The sequence below is a fragment of the Furipterus horrens genome, unplaced genomic scaffold (genome assembly GCF_987537825.1).
Source record: "Furipterus horrens unplaced genomic scaffold, mFurHor1.1.pri manual_scaffold_9, whole genome shotgun sequence".
NCBI classification, from domain to species: domain Eukaryota; kingdom Metazoa; phylum Chordata; class Mammalia; order Chiroptera; family Furipteridae; genus Furipterus; species Furipterus horrens.
This window is the reverse complement of record NW_028327179.1, coordinates 81,051,728-81,067,681: the sequence shown is the minus strand read 5'-3', so window position 1 is coordinate 81,067,681 and position 15,954 is coordinate 81,051,728. Positions and strand designations below refer to the sequence as shown.

The 15,954-nt window shown below is 55.9% G+C and overlaps 1 long non-coding RNA gene across 2 annotated transcripts in view; it reads left to right on the top strand.

Annotated features, from left to right (window-relative positions):
• LOC150002050 (uncharacterized) overlaps nucleotides 1–15,954 on the top strand; it is a 70,635-nt gene that overhangs the window by 44,982 nt on the left and 9,699 nt on the right. The window contains exon 4 of one of the 2 annotated variants that reach the window (XR_016513129.1): nucleotides 13,732–13,905. The exons of the other annotated variant lie outside the window; for it this stretch is intronic. This is a non-coding gene — a long non-coding RNA (uncharacterized LOC150002050). The remainder of the gene's footprint in view (nucleotides 1–13,731; nucleotides 13,906–15,954) is intronic. 2 annotated transcript variants of the gene reach the window in all.

The following is a 15,954-nucleotide window of genomic DNA, read 5'->3' as shown; positions in this document are numbered from 1 at the left end:
ATTATGCTTGTTTGCTACCACATACTAGTGCCTGGCACATGGTAGGTGCCTAATTGATATTTATTAATTGAGTGAGTGAATGAAAGATTATCTTGAATCCTAGTTAGCTATCAAACGCCAAGAAGGTGGTATTTGGCTGAAGGGCATCTTTTCTCTAGTTCTGTTATAATTCGGAGTGACAATCAAGGTGATAGCTCAGCTCTGTCACTTTCCAAACTAATGATGAAAAGGCAGTCTTGCCCGGTGGACTGGCCAACAACTCAAGCCCCTCAGTGGCAACCACACTATCTCCCCTACATCCTCAGGTTTAGCTTTCCAAGTGTCTGAGCTGTCTGGGGATTTTTTTTTTTTTTTTTTTTTAGCTGTTTTCTGGACAGGTAGTGAGTTCCTCATCACTAAAAAGTATGCAAGCCAGGGCTGGGACTGCGTAGGGCACTCAGGCAGCAGATTTGAGGGACTCAGGGTATTCCCGAGCCTGGGAGAGTGCATGAGGCTCTCTAAGATGGACCTTGAAAGACTGGCCTGGCAGAGAGGGGAACCTCTCCGCTTCAGAGCCCCTTCCCAAAGGCCCCCTCATTAGCCTAGAGGAAGCGGCTGAAATGTGAGTTTGCCCGGGTAGCAGTCAGATGCTTTGGTGCTTGTTTCCTTGGCAACAAGGAGGGTGGGCAAGGATGTGTGTGTGTTTGCTGGTATGTGCCATCAATGAATGTGAAGATGTGAGTGTAAATATATGTGAGTATGCAAGGGAAGGAGAGTGCCCACCTATATGTGAGTGCCACCCTTCCCATTCCCCATGTGCAGCTCCCATCAAGACCCTAGCACTTCAGTCTATCTCTACACAAGGCTTGGCTCAGACCTCACATTCAGGCTGGCCAGCGGGGCCCTGTCCCACTGACCATGGCAGAGTTGACTGTGGTGGGACAAGAGAAGCTCCTGAGGGACCCAGGAGGCGAAGCACGCCTCGGTCGAGAGCGCTGGCCATTTTGGCAGCTTCCCACAGTCATGGAAGGAGATAGCACTTAGAGGCCCATGCCTCCTGCCCTGGACGCCCAACCCCCGAGTGCCTGGCCTAAGTGTCTGGGTGGGCCCACTGCTCTGCCTCCTCTCAGCTCAGCCACCTCTCCCTGTCCTGTAACGCCTGAGGCTCCTCTCACACCCCTCCCTGGAATGTCTTCCTGAGTCCTGGCACCTTCTCACTTCCTCTCTCCTTTCCCTCGGACTCACTCCTTGCCAGGTGTCCAAGCAGCATATCTGCTCTGTCATCACCTCCATCGTGACCAGGACTCAGCAAACCTGAGACCTGCTAAGCGCCCAACCTGCCGCCCTTCGCTTGTTTATCCAGCTCTGGCCAACACACAGCTCCCCCCACCCAGCTTTTTGGATGTGTTCAAGGCAGCACCCCACACTTTGAGCTGCTTCGAAACTGTGTACTAGGTGTTGCCAAGTGCTGGGGATGGGCACTATCTCATCCCCAGGGACCCACCACACCGACGGCTCAGGACGGGGCCTGATCTCCTGGCTACCAGACACCTGCTGTTGTCGTTGCCCCGTGCTGTCCTGGGAATGCGGGTCGCTGGCCATGGGCTGGAGCAGGGGAGGGTGAGGGGACAGCATCCACTAACGAGGGCTTGGAAACCCGGTTTCCCTCTAGCGCTAATGAAATTCCTGCTATAATTACAAGTGAGGTGTCCAGAAGCTGGCTGCCTGACGGGAGTGGGTGCACGCTCGTGAATAAATGAATTGTCCTCGCTGGGGGAGAAGGAGACAGTGGTGGAGGTGCGGCTCCTGGAGACCAGCAGGCAGGAAGTCTCCATGATCCGTGAGGGGGGCGGTGGGAGCTGGCAGCCAAGAACCACGCCATTCCCCTGGTTGCTGTTTTGGGAGCTCCCTGGGTCCCAGTCCCTGGCCGACCAGTCTTCCTGGAGTGCCTGCTGTGTACCCAGCCACCTCAGCCTGGCACTGCAGCTGCCACCATCTGGGCCCACCTCCTTCCACGGCCAGATCGCACACTAGCATCTGTCCGTGACCTGGGCGACAGCAGCACTCTGCCCCCACCCCTGTCTTTAGCACATATGCCCACCCGGGCACCTTTGCTCCTGCACTTCCTCCTGCGTGAAAAGCTCCCCACCCTGCTGCTGCTGCCACATGCCTTGGACCTCTGGAGCCTTCCTCAAGCCGCACCTCCTCCACAAGGTCAGCCGTGGCCTCTGTCCCCGTGGGGCCCCACAGCGCACCCGCAGCCTCCACCTCTCAGAGGCCCCAGTTGTTTCCTCCCTGAAGTCTCCTGAACCCAGCCCTTCCCTATGCCCTCATGCCCTTCAAAGTGCTCATCAGACAGCCGTATCATCTTATAGTTTGTATTATGTATTGGAATGATAACATATTGGCTACTTTACAAGCTCTTCTCCTACTGAGTCTTAGAAACCTGGTGTTAATTTGACATGGTCACCACGTGGCAGACTCTGGTGTTCGGTCATCACATGTGGCTCCTGGCTGCTGCACTGGGCAGCACAGCCTTGGAGGGCCCAGGGTTCTCCTTTGCACGTGGGGACACGGAGGCTGGGGAGGCAATCTCGCAGATGAGAGTTTGCAGAGCGGGTACGCTCTTTGTAGGCAAGGCTGCTTCTGCGCTGCACTCCAAAATAAGGAACGGAGGCATACCCCACTGGTCAGAAAGGTAAATCAAGGCAGGCAGGACTGTAGCTAGTATCAAAGCAAACAACCCTCCATTGCCCCCACCCCCCACCCCACAGTGGATTCCAGTGCTCCAGGGCTTCTCCACCCAATCCCCAAATCGCCCAGACCAACGTGGCTGTCACAGGCTGTGCCACACGGAATCATTCCTGCCCCTGCTCACTCTCAGCTTCCTAACAGCCAGCAAACCGCCTAGGATACAGAGGCTCTGAGGATGGCAGTGCCCAGCCCCTCCCATGAAGGGTGGGCCCATGGCCTCCACTCCCCTCACATCATCCAGGATGCAGTCTAGATTGTAGAGGTGGCCAAAGTGGTTTCCCCCAGGGTGGGGGCTGCCTGAAGGGGCTCCCAGAGACGAGGTGCTTCTCGGGAGTCAGGCCAGCAGTGGAACAGCCCCTCCAGAGGCATTCCCCCGCCACACCCCCCAGAGCCAGTTTTCCTCTCTGTTCTCCACAGCCCCTTCTGCCGCCCTTGCTGCCTCCCTATTGACTCATTTGCCTCTGCTCAGGCAGGACAGTGGGAAGTCACAGAAGGTGCTGGTGCTGGCCTTGTCCTCACTCCACGAATGCCCGCCGCAGGCAGGGCTAATGCCACAGCCTCAGGAGGAGCCCCCTCCAAGGGGCTGCCTCCTCCCAGTGTATGGGGGCTGCAGAGCTTGTATGCACTGAGCTAGCCCAGTGAGACCCAGCCATCCCCTCCTTCAGCCTTTCTTTGTCTCTGCTCCTCTAAGCCAGCTGCCTGCTCTCTCCTCGGATAGATTGTAAGCCTCTTGAAGGTTCCGGCAGGCTCTGAACCATGTCCTCAGCACAGTGCCTGGCATGCTGGTGCTAACGGTATGTGCCCTCAGCCTTCCGTGGGGATGGCAAGGTTTTATGTGGCATGTCAGTTCTTAATGTGCTGAGCAGACTGTTTTAAGAAGGAATCTGAGGCCATACACAGGCTCTGTGAGAAAGTGTCAAGCACTGCATGGCACAATCTGCTCTCTCAGCCCCCACTCCCTAGGCATCAGGTCCACCTGTGAGGTGTCTCAGTTCTGGGCTGTGGCCATTGCGGGCATAGGGAGGAGACAGTGACCTCAGTGTGGTCCCACAGGGGTCAGTCCATCCTGACTATTGGGTGGACTGTGCCCCCAGGGAATGCTCTAGAGCCCCCTGGGTTATGGGAACTGCACACGCACCACCACAACCACACCACACATACCTGCCCCTGCCTCCAGAGTTGGTTAATGGGAATCTGTGGAAGCCTTTCCTTCCCATCTGTCTTCCCTGTTAAGTGCTCGCCACCGTTCTTCGGTTCCAATTTGGGAAGCAGCACATCTTGCCTCCCAGCTGTTGGAGACCCTCCACCGCTTCCCTGAGGCATCTTTGGGGACCTCTTTTGGAGCCTGTGGGAACAGCTCTGCCTCTTAGCCCTGTGGAATGCTCTCATGGTGCCCCTTCGTCTGGCCCATACTCCAGCGGGACAGTCTAACCTATGACAGCTCTTGCTGGGTGGCTTGGTGAGCTCGCTCAGCCCTGCCCCCACCCCACCCCCCAGGCCCTTGTAACTGTGTGTGGGGCCAGGCCCTTGAGCCCCTGCCCTCTTAGCTGAGTAGCCGAGCCATCCTCTGGCCCACAGCTCCAGGGCGGCCAAGGATTGAGCCCAGAAGACTTTGATGAACTAGAACCTGTAAATAATCTGGAACGTTTTTCTCTGTGTGCAGAAGAAACACAAAGAGCACCCTTGTATCCCTTAGCCAGCTCAGCCTGTTCTCAGTCCCAGCTCCAGGAGGGCTGATCAAGGTCACCTCATGCCCACCAGGACTCCTCTAACTGCTGCTTGCTCACCTCCCCGGCTGGAGAGCTCACCACCACAGGTCACGGGTGTAAATTTCAGTGTGGTAAAGGATACAGGGTGATATGTGGTTAAGGCGTGGGTTTAGGGATAGTCCGTTTGCGGTTCAAATGCCCACTCTGCTGTCTTATCAACAGGGCAAGTCTAGATAACTGACTTCATCTCTGAGACCCTCAGTTTCCTCATCTGTAAAGTGGGAAGAAGCCTGCCCGCCTGTAAGGGGTGCTGTGGGCATGGAATGTGGCACTAGCTGTGCCAGTCTTCTCTCTTAACAGTAGATCAGTGCCCTCAGCCCTGGGGCATCTTCTTGAAGGCGGCGTCATAAGCTCTGCTACCCAGATACTTCCCGCCGCACAGAATCTGGCCTCTTGGGTCCTCTTCACAGCTCTTATGTGGGAACTTTCTGGATGACACTTCAAGATAGAGAGAGACACAATATGCGCAGGCCACCTGGGCACTCACCTAAATGCAGGTTCCCAGGACCCTTCCCTAGAGGCTGACTCTCTGGGTCTGGAGTCAAGCCCAGGGCTCTGAATGTCTACCCATGCTCCATATGATACCTGTGCTTGGGCTAGCCTGGGACACCCTGGGGCCTGCAACAGGGAGCTGGCCTAGAGACAGGGCCATGTACTGGGTCATAACCTCTCGGGGTGAATTTGGAAAAGCCTGTCACTCTCTGTGGCTCAGTTTCCTCATCAGTAAACCGGGGGTTTAGATGATCTGTAAGGGCTCTTCTGCTCTTAAAACTCCATGATATTTGTCTTCATTCCCATGGAGTTCAGTTAATGCTCTAACAATAATGGAACATAAAAATAATAAAAATCATTTTAAAAATACCATGAATATCAGCAGGACATTCCCTGGTGTCTCCTTTGCCAGGCTCCCTGAGGCAGATCTGGAGGTTCAGCCCCCACCCTTCCGGCCACAGAGCGTTCAGGTCAGCAGCGCCTGCCAGGCAGAGAGCCCCAGGGACAGAGAAGTTGTTCCTTGTGTGTGACTCGGCATTTAGTGGTGGTTCCCCTGGGCCTTCCAGGAGGCCTGAGGTCAGCAGGATTCTTCCAGGTCCACTCGGATCTGAGGTTGCCTCTGCAAGCTGAGGTGGAGCACTCACCTGGAGCCAGCCAGGGGAGGCAGGGTGGAGTGCACTCGACTGACTCCTCTGAGGGGCCACGGAGCCTTATTAGTTAACGCACTGGCATGTCGGAAGCCTGGCATGTCGGAACTGGAGGATGGCCCTGTGGAGCCCCTTCTTTTTTATAGGTGGGGAAACCGAGGTCCAGGGTAGCACATGCCTTCCCAGGTCACTCATGGAGACAGTGGGGCACAGGCCTAGAGCCCGTGCCGCTTGGCTTACAGTCTGGCCTCTGGGCTGTGCCACTCCTCTCCTTGGACAGTCCGTCTGGGACGGGTAGTCCCCCCACCCCCACCCCCGACCTGAGCCTTAAACCAGCCTCTGCAGCCCCTGAGAAGAGACAGGGCACCCTCAGGACAGGGACCAAGGGACCACCTGCCCCTGAACTCAGGGGCCTTTTGACCCAGACTCTCAGCCAAAATCAGCAGACACCGCTAGGCTCCCGGGTCCTCCCCCAGCCAGGTCAGCCCCCATGGAAGTTTTCCAGGAATATCCACACAGAGGGCAACGTGCTCCCAAAATGAAAAGGCTCTCACTCCCTGGCTCCCTCCCATTTCCCACTCACTGGCTCTCAAGAGAGTTAATAAGCAGAGGTGAAAAAGCGGCCCTGTCCTAATATGACCTCGCTTGAGGCGGTTGGGCCCTGGCAGGTGACCGGGAAGGAACTCTTCACTGCTGGGGCCTTCAACCCTGGCCTGGGATGATTATCAGGGCCTGGGCTCTCAGCCCGGGCTGCACCCTCACTCCCACAAGGGACCAAATCTCCTCCGCCCACTGGCATCCTTCTTGCACAGCAAGCCTAAGGGTGGGCGGCTCTGTCTCTTCCCTGGGCTGGAAGCCCAGCTGAGTCTTTCATGCACCCTTAGCACCTGATACAGGGCCCAGGCCTCTGCACAAGCCAGTTCCTCCTCCCCACACTCTATCTGCCATCAGTAAGGCAGTATTTAGTAAGCACCCACTATTTGTCTGCGTCTGCGCTCAGCTCTTTGGGAAACAAGGAAGCAGAAGATTCTTTGCCAGCCCTCAGGTAGTGCACATTCTATGCCAAGACTTGCATGCAGGGAACAGGATTAGTGGTACCCAGTGCCTCTGGGGCCAGAGGAAGTGTTGAGGTTGAGGAGGAGTCCCTGGGGAGTGGGGATTATGGAAAGCTTCCTGGAGGAGGCTGATAGAAGATTGGCACACAGAGGATTTCAAGATTTGAGTGGGGCCAGGGTGAGATAGGAAAAGTCACAGCTTTAGGGCAGAGTGTGACCTAGGCCAGGACCCTTGGATGCATGCCTGTGTTAATGTACTTTATATGTATCATCTAATTTAATCTTCATAGAGCCTATTTTGCAAGTAAGTTAACCGTGGAACAGAGACGTTAAGTAGCAAGCCCACGGTCACACAGCTGCTGAGAGGTGGGGCCAAAATTTAAACCCAGATTCATCTGACTTTCAAGCTTTAGACCTCCGCCAGACCTAAGGCACCGAGCACACACTTCAGCTGTTGCAGGGAGAGAACCTCCTTACTAACCAGGGAGGTCAGAGGAGGTTTCCTGGAAGCACATTAGCTTTGTCTCCCAAAGACCTGGTCTGTACTTTTCAGGTTCTGAGCTGGGTAACACCAGGTCACCTGACTTCTCAAATGTTCTTCCCCTTTATCCTAAAATGAAGAGAATAGAGCCTCCTCTCTGGAGCCTAAGAGGATTAGGCATGTAGTAGGAGCATTCTCCAGATTCAGCTGGTGGCGTTGGAGTGACCAGCACAGCCATGGGTTAAGTCTGCCCGTATCAGGATGTGTCCCAGAGCTTTTGCCACTGTGCACAGTTCTCAAGAGCAGGTGGGCTGGGCTGCAGGGCTGCCTGGGACACAGAGCTCCCACTGAGAGGGGCAGGGAAAGGATGGGATAAAGTGGATGGAAGAGTGCGAGTGAACACAGGGCAGTCCCCAGCCACCCAGCTGTTGGCCCCAGAGAGGTGAGTAGGAGGAAGAGCATGTGATGCAGTCCCATGGTGGATTGCACCTCTATTTGATGGGAGCCAGTGAAGATTTTGATCTATAGAAAGACGCAACCGCTTCATCTCTCACTGGGCTTTCATGGAAATCAGCATGTCAGAGGAGAGACTGAATGTGGGCAGGTAGGGACCCATCCCCTGGGTGCTGTCAGGGAAGGGGTGCTCCTCTCAGGGAGCCCCTTTGTAGCTGAGATGACTTTTTATAAATCTGGGCTTTCAAATGTAAGCACAATGGACCTGGGGTTTGGAGGAGTTCAAAGAGGTCATTCAGAATTGGGGGCAGGTGGAGAGGACACAGAGAGCACAGAGCACACCCAAGACCCTGGCTGAATGTGAAATTCTGGAGACACAGGGTGTTAGGGGTTGGGAGAGCTAAGGAACCATCACACCCCAGCTCCCCTTGAGGGAGTGAACTGAGGCCCAGAAATGGGAAGAAGGGCTCATGCAAAGAGGCCCAGGTCATTGGAGGGGTGGAGCAGCAGCTTCTGTGCACCTGACCACCTCCTGCTCTGTCTGACTCCCCTCCCCTGGCCGCTCTCCAGGCTTGAGCTGGAGGCAAGGGGAGGAGGGAAATGAGAGGGGAAGGGCTGCTGGGCTGCACCCGGGACACCTTCCTAGGGCTTGGAGGGTGAAGGGCAAGGGGGGGGGGGTGCCCCGTGGGACTCGGCAGCCCATCTTTCTCAGTTCCTACATGCGGTCCTCGCAGCATCCAGACAAGGAAGGAGACCCCTGGTAGCAGGAAGTCTTCCCAGAAAAGCCCACCGGGGCCCGAGCTGCCACACCTGCAATGTGCTGTCTGCCCTGCTGCCACCTGCACTCGGTCTGCCTGTCTGCCTCTCTCTTGCTCTCTGGCTCACCTGCCTGTCCTTGTGGCCCCCCTCTCATGCTCATCCTTTCACTCTCTGGGTCTCTTTCATGGATCTCTTTGGTCTGCCCCCTTCTGCGACTCTCTTGCGTTTGTCCCACTCAGGCCAGGTGCACTGCACCACTCCAGCGGGCGCCCTTTTCACAGATGCTCTCTGTCTCTGAGCCTTCTTCTAAGTCCATCTCAGTGCTAGTTTGTCTCCTATGCTCTTTCTTTTCCCTCCCCGCCCCCCAATCCCTTATTTTCCCTCTCTAGGGTGTGTGCATATGTGTTTGCATGCCTGTATGTGAGTGTGTGTGTCCCTCTTCCCATTCCCCTACATGTACACACGTGCATACACAGCACCTCTGCCGTCCGTGGACTAGGCAGGGCACAGGTTCCTCCCAATTCTGAGGACATAGTGTGGCTCCCCGCAGGCCAGCCAGCAGGAGGGCAGCCTGGGGCTGGAGCCCTGGGCACCCACCTCCTTGGCAGCCCTGGTGTTGTCTTTGATGAGAGGACTCTGTGTCCATGTCTGCACTGGCCCAGCTCACAGGACTGCAGGGAGCCAGTGTGAGCCCGGCCATCCCCCACCTAGAAAGTGGCTCCCATTTGGAAACAGGAATGCCCTGGACAGAAAAAAGCAGGGAGGGGACAGTGCATGGAAAAACAAACAAACAAGCAAGGGATTTTGATCCCTGAAAACACACCCTTTGTTTAGTGCTGGACCTCAGTGAGTCCTAGAAAGGGAGAAGCGGGGCATCAGGAGAGCTCTGTGCAGATGGGGCCTGGGCTGGAAGCCATGATGGGGCCGTGGGATGGGGTCGTCTCCTCCCCTGGAAACATGGTAGTAATGTGGCTAATGGGCAGGGATTCCAGGTCTCTTCAAACCCATCGTGTGAAGACAGCACCCCTCCCCAAGCACCACCCCTTAGTCATTCGCAGATGTTTGCTTAGCACCTACTGGCTACTGGCATGTTTCCAAGTATTTGGGATACCTCAGTGAGCAGGAGACCAGGTCTGTCCTCGTGGAGCTGATGTTCTAGCAGTGGGCAAGAGAAGCACAGGTCATTAGAACTACGAGGCCTCGCCCTTTGTGCAGTGGGGAGGTGCGGCAACAGCCCGAGCTTCTCCTCAGTGCCAGAGCACAGCCTCCTGCCCATCAGCGTAGCCCAAGTCCTTCCGTGTCCGCTGGCTGAATGAACACCCTGCTGCAGGCATCACTCAGTTCACTGGGAATTTCCAGAAGCACCCAATGGTGGGAGTTGCTGGCAGAGCCTGCATGGTAGCGAGGCTTTCTGCCAGCCTGGACAAGGGCAGCTCCAAACACCAAGGAACAGAGCCAAGAGCAGCACCAGGAAGGGGGGTTGGAGAGGGGCAGCTTTGTGGTACAGTCCAGGACTCCCAGCGCCATGGTCACCAGCCGAATGACCCTAGTGAATTTCTTAAACCTCTAGGTATCACTTTCAGTCATCTGTAAGATGAAGATCAGACAGTTCCTGGGCTTGTTCTGTGGCTTCAGTGCAAGGGAGGTGCCTGGGCCGTAGGTGTGTGGTGGAGGTCAGCTGTCGTCACTACCATGGGGAAGGCAGGGGAGGCCCACTTTGCTAGGGGGCTCAGCTGGGACCCGTCAATCTGGGTTGAGATTGTTCTTTATTCACTAATAATTTGGTGGCATTGGGGGCCTCTTCTCTCTGTGGACCTCGGTTTCCCTTCTGTCCAGAAAGAGAGTAGGACTCACTGATATGGGAGCCAGGAGGCAAGGAAGTGGAGTTTGTAGAGAGGAGTCACCAGGCGCTTCAGCTGCTGCAAAACCATATAGACTGCGCCAGGCACCACTGCCCAGGGCCAAGTCTCCTCAGTATCCTACAGGGTCCCTCTGGGGTCCTGGAGCTCCACCAGGCCTGCCTCAGCTTCCCAGCTGCAGCCAGACCTGGAACTGCTCTCTCCCTGCACAGCCAGGCTGGTGGAGCTCGGGCTGCTCAATATGCCTGGCAGGGACCCGTAAATTGAAAACATGGTGTTTCCTGTCGGAGGCCAGTGCACGGCTGGACTCGCTGTGGCCTTGGAAAGCTGGCCTCACTCTCGGGAAGCCCTGCTCCCCACAGCACCGCCACAAAAACAGTGGAAAAGTGAAGCCTTTTCCAATTTGTGTTTCCACTGTAAACAGGGAATGAAAGCTGGCCCCTGGCCTCCTGGCGCTGTTTAGCCACTCCCCTGCCCTGCCTCAGCCTGCCTGGTCTTTGGAGGTACCTCAGCTGCCCCCTCTTCCCAGACAGTGTCCCTCCAGAGAAGCCCTGAACCCTAATCCATGTAGTTTCCCAAGTTTAGTTGAAACCCAGACCCGTGAGTCCTCAGCACCCATCTTGTGAGGTGAGAAGGGCAAGAGGAGAATATCAGTGCACAGAGAGGTGCAGGACTCACCTAAAGTCACACAGCAAAGTCAGGGGAGCCCTGATCCCCTCCTTCCTGCCTGGAGTGACCTCACAGGCTCTGCAGGCCACAGAGGGAGGTTCTTGTGGGTGGGCATTTGTGCCTCCGTGACGGGGCTTCATAATCCAGCCTGTTTCTTTGACTGTGTCCTGTGAGTAGAGAACCTAGCACAAGTAGCATTTGGTGAGAGTGACTTATTTCTTTTAAACTCTGATAATGTCCCTTTTTCCTTATTGTAATAGTAGCGCATGCTTGTTGTAGGAAGTCTGGAAGTCACAGGAAAGTTGAAAGAAGAAAAATAACATCTGCCCAGAATCCTCCAACCCAGAGGTCATCCTGGTCAACATTCTGATGTATTTCTTTCTGGTCACTTTATAATTTTCTTTCCTTCTCTTTTGTTCTTAGGTTATGAGCAGGTTTCAGAGTCAGTCAATGTTCCTAGAAAGCATAATTCTTATTGGCCCCTGGCCTGGGCTGGTTGTGATGTGGCACTGTTAGGGTAGAGACATGGGGGGAGAGGAGCCCAACCCTATAGTTCATGGTGAAGGTGGTCTTACCTGGACCCCTAGCTGGACAACTCAGGTGGCTCTGATTTGCCCCATGACTTTGGACCTGTCCGGCCCGTCTTCCCTTTGGGAAATGGTCAGGTAGGTGAATGGGCTCTCTCTGAGTCCTTGTGTTTAGTCAGCCTGCTCCAGAGGTTCCGCTCGCTGCCTGCAGACCCTGTGATGCAGTCCAACACCAAGTGCCTACTGTGTGCGGGTTTCAGTGTGTCACTGGGACAGGAGGCCTCTCCTGGCCCTGTTTGCCCCGTGGTTGCACCTCCCACAGTCCTGCCCCCTTTTAACCCACAAGCCCTCTAAGCCTCCCTCCTCCCCAACCCCTTACCAGGCAGAGACTGGAGCTCAGCTGGGGGGGGCGACTGGGGTCCCAGGAGGAGCCATCTCCGGCCTCCCCCACCTGCCAACGTCCTTGGTGGCCCTAAGACAGCTTTATGGAGGACGGGTCGAGGCTGTCTCCCTCCTGGCAGGTTTATTTCTTCATTTTTCAAACCCTGCTCTGATTTTTCCATGTCGGCTTCCCTGGTCTCCCACCCCCTCTCCCCTGCATGTGTTTTTTTTCCCTCCGTCTCTCATCTGTCAGCCCAGCCAGGAGAGAGGGCCACTGGCCTCCAAGGTGATTGAATTACTGGGGAGAGACAGGCCAGGGCTTTCTGCGTGAGTGCCTTTGGTGCCCTGCCCTCGGAGAAGGGTTGGGGGCAGGGGTGTGAGGGCAGCGACCGTGGGCCCTGGGTTTCCCAGACGGGCCTGCTCTTCCCTGTCTGGGCTGAAGACAAGCCCTGCCACAGATAGGCTGGCCGAAGGCCACCACTCTGTCACCCGGCCTCTGCCCAGCCCAGCCCAGCCCAGCCCTGCTTAGGCCTCAGTTTCACCGCCAGCCAAAATGAGCATGTCTCTATCCAGACACAGGGAGGAACGACAGACGTTAGGGCAGCAGCGACTGCTCACTCACGCATGAGAACTTCTGAGACATGTGCTTTCTCTGTGCTACAAGCCATACACCCAGAATGAAGAAAAGAAAGGCTAGCACTTATAAAGCACCTACTGTGTGCACCGGGCACGTTCACATGCACACTTTCATATAAACCTCCCAATAGTAATTCAAAGATCGGCAGCAACAGGTAAGAGTTACTGACCTCATTTTTTTTATAGCTGAGAAATGTACTGAGTACAGGCTCCTTCTCCTGAGAACCTGTGGGCTTCTGGAAAACAGGGGCTCTGTCTGGATCTGGTCTAGATCTCCAGAGACGGCAGAAGGCCTAACACTCAGGAGAGACCCAATAAATGCTTGGCGAACTTGGTTGTATTGATGTGAGACCAGAGAGATGGAGTCACTAACCCAACGTCACACAGTTAGAAATGGAGCCCCATTTGCCTCTCCTGGTCTTTGTGTTGTCTGTTTTAGCTGGCATTGTCTAGCCACATCGTTGCTGTGGGGGGGCAAGAGCTTGGTGGCTTTAGGTCTCACCCCTTTTCCACTAGCGTGTGTGGCTCCACTGGCTAGATCCCACACTCTCTCTCCAGCCTGCCTCTTCCTCCAGAGGCGGGGCCGAGAGGGAAGAGCCCCCTCCCCCACTCTGCTCACTCCAGCTCATGGAAATGAAAAACACATTGGCTTCATTATCCTGGACGGAATGAGCGGGGTTGCCACGGTGACAGCCATCTCTGGCCCATGAGGGGGGCAGGGAAGGGGCTGGTGAGGCCATGGCAAGTAGGGACTGGGCAGCGGGTGAGCAGGCACACTGAGCAGACAAGCCTCTGGAACAACTGCCACTCATGCCACCTGCCCTCACGCCGGGCCCCCTGGCTTCAGATCACCATCCCTGGGCAGAGAGAAGCAGGCAGGCCGCAACTTCCACTGACTGGCTCCTTGTCCACCTGTCCAATGGCGGCCCCAAGCAAACACTGCTGCCTCCGTCTGAGTGGTCCCTGTGTGTGATCCAGAGACATTGAGGCAGCAGCCAAGAGCCCCTGCTCAGTGCCCACAGGACACATTACTTCTAAACGGTGCCAGTCCGAGAAACCCAGCACTGTCCCCAACTATAATTTCAACCTTGACCCAACCCTAACTCCAGACCCAGCCTCAAGCCCACCCTCCTGGCCAGCCCAACGGGCATGGGCGCAGCTGCTTTCTCACCCTATAGCTTCTGTTGCAGCCACTCCGTCTACCCTGAATGTTCCCCCCTCGCTGTCTGCACATCACCACAATTGAGTCTCCTCTTGTTTCCTGTTTCAGATGAGGAAAGCCAGGCCAAGAGAGTGCCTGTGACTTGTCCCGAGGCCATGGAGAGTCAGGGCAGCAGGGCCTGGAGCGGGATGTCCCTTTGCCAGGAGACCATGCCTTTATTTCCCCACTGAGATGGGCCGAGGGTCCACGTGGCCCTGGATGGAGAGCCCAGGAAGTTCAGGGGTGGGTTTTAGCTCCTACTCAGCTGCCCTTGGTGGGGAGGGCCCAGGAGGAGTGCTCACAGGCTACCCCTAGCCTTGCTGACCCGGCCTTAGTAAACAGGGGCAGACCTGCAGCCCCACCCACCAATGGGCCATGTGCCTCTGAGGAGACCAACAGTGAGCAGCAGAGCTTGGCAGATGTGGTCAGAGTGTCCATGGCGCTGCCATGGCCTTGCCCTCATGCCAAATGGAGGTGGGGCTGAGGGGACAGCAGCACAGGTGGGAGAAACCCCAGCGCCTTCCTGCCATCCCCAGCAGCCACCTACCATGCCCTGGGCTCATTCTAAAGTACAGAGTCCCTGCCCTGCCCCATTCAACTCCCGGCCAGGGCTCATGCCCGGGTTGCTGGTTCGGCCTGTCATCAGGGGACGTACAAGAAGCAACCAATGGATGTTTCTCTCACATTGATGTTTCTCTCCCTTTTTCTCCCTCCCTTCCCCTCTCCCTAAAATTAAAGAACTAAACTAAACGAAACGAAACTAAAATGCAGAGGCCCAGGCCCTGCCCCAGTCTCCCTGGACTCAGTGTATTTGCAGCTTCCCAAACCGCAAACTGAGGGCAGTGCTTGTCCCACTTCCTCCAGGGGCCAGGCCAGCCTGTCTCAGGGTCTCGGGCCCTGTGCTTCTGGTTCCAGGGTCATGACCCTTGCTGACCCTCTCTGGGACTTGTCCTGCAGAGAGCCAGCCTCAGACCAGCCCTGGCCCTCATGCCCACCCCTCCCCTCTTCCCTCTCATTCATCGTCTGCCCACCCCAAAGCCCACAGTCCTCATGCTTCTGTCCCCCGCCATTGACCTCCCCTGACTCGGCAGCTCTGTGTCCCAGGCCTGACTTCCAGTCACCGCCATAGCCACCGCCCAGCTCACCGCCCATCAGCTGGGGGTGGCTGCTGGTCAAGGTGTCATTTTCCCTGCCTGTGATTATAGGTTTGGGGCTGAGGGAGTCTGAGCTGGAGGAGGGGGAAGCAGGACTCTGACCCTGATGCCAGGCCAGAGAGATACCTCGTGGGAAGTGCAGCATGGTGCCGAGTACTCTGGGGGTCTCCTGTGACCTGATGCCATCCCAGCTCTGTGTGTGCAAGTATATGTGTGTGCCTGTGTACACATGCTGTGTGTGTGTGTGTGTGTGTGCATGTGCACACCTCTCAGAAGGGTTGAGGGCTCTCTTGTGCTCATTTAACTCAGTCCTCTCAATAATCCTGCCGTCAAGCCCAATCTATTTTCTAGAAAGAAAAGACAACCCAGGAAGGGCAGTGGACTGGCCTGGCTCACACAGCAGGTTAGGGCAGAGCCTAGACTGTGGCCTAGTGCTGCCCTTGTCACTTCCCAGAGTGTCAGCCTCCTTCTTGCCCTGCCCTCACCCACCCTCCCATCTAAAGAAATGGGGCAGCAGGGGAATTGGCTTGGCTATCACAGACCTCCAAGAGGACCTCGGTACTGGGTGCCGCTTTCCAGAGGGTGTGGTACAGCCACTACACCAGGTGCTGGGAAGGCCCTTCAGGGTGAGGTTTGGGGGAGAGAGCACATGTCCCTTTCCTGCTCTGTCATCACAGCACCCCCTGAGGCTGGGTTTGGCAGGGATGGTGCGAACCAGCCTCAGCATGGCAGCACTGGTTCTAAGTCTTCAGAAACCAGAAACATCTCCCATGTTCACAGCTGTGGAAATTGAGATGGAGTGGCCCCAACCACACCCAAAAGGGCCTTCCCATTGTGCTTTCTCAGGGAAAGGGAGTTAGTGTGCGTGCGTGCGTGCGTGCGTGTGTGTGTGTGTGTGTGTGTGTGTGTGTGTGAGGAACGGGGCTGAAGGTCCCTCGGTGGAGTTTGAGGATTTAAGGGTAGAGTAGTCCCCAGCCCGGGCTCTATAATCATGCTGCCCGTGTTCAGATCCAGGGCCCCAGGAACATAATCTTTCTTAAGTCTTGCTTCTGAGCACTGACATGCTGATGACATGAGACAAACTAAAATATTGAGTATAGACGAGGTACACTGCACATGTGCAATAGATATTTGCTAG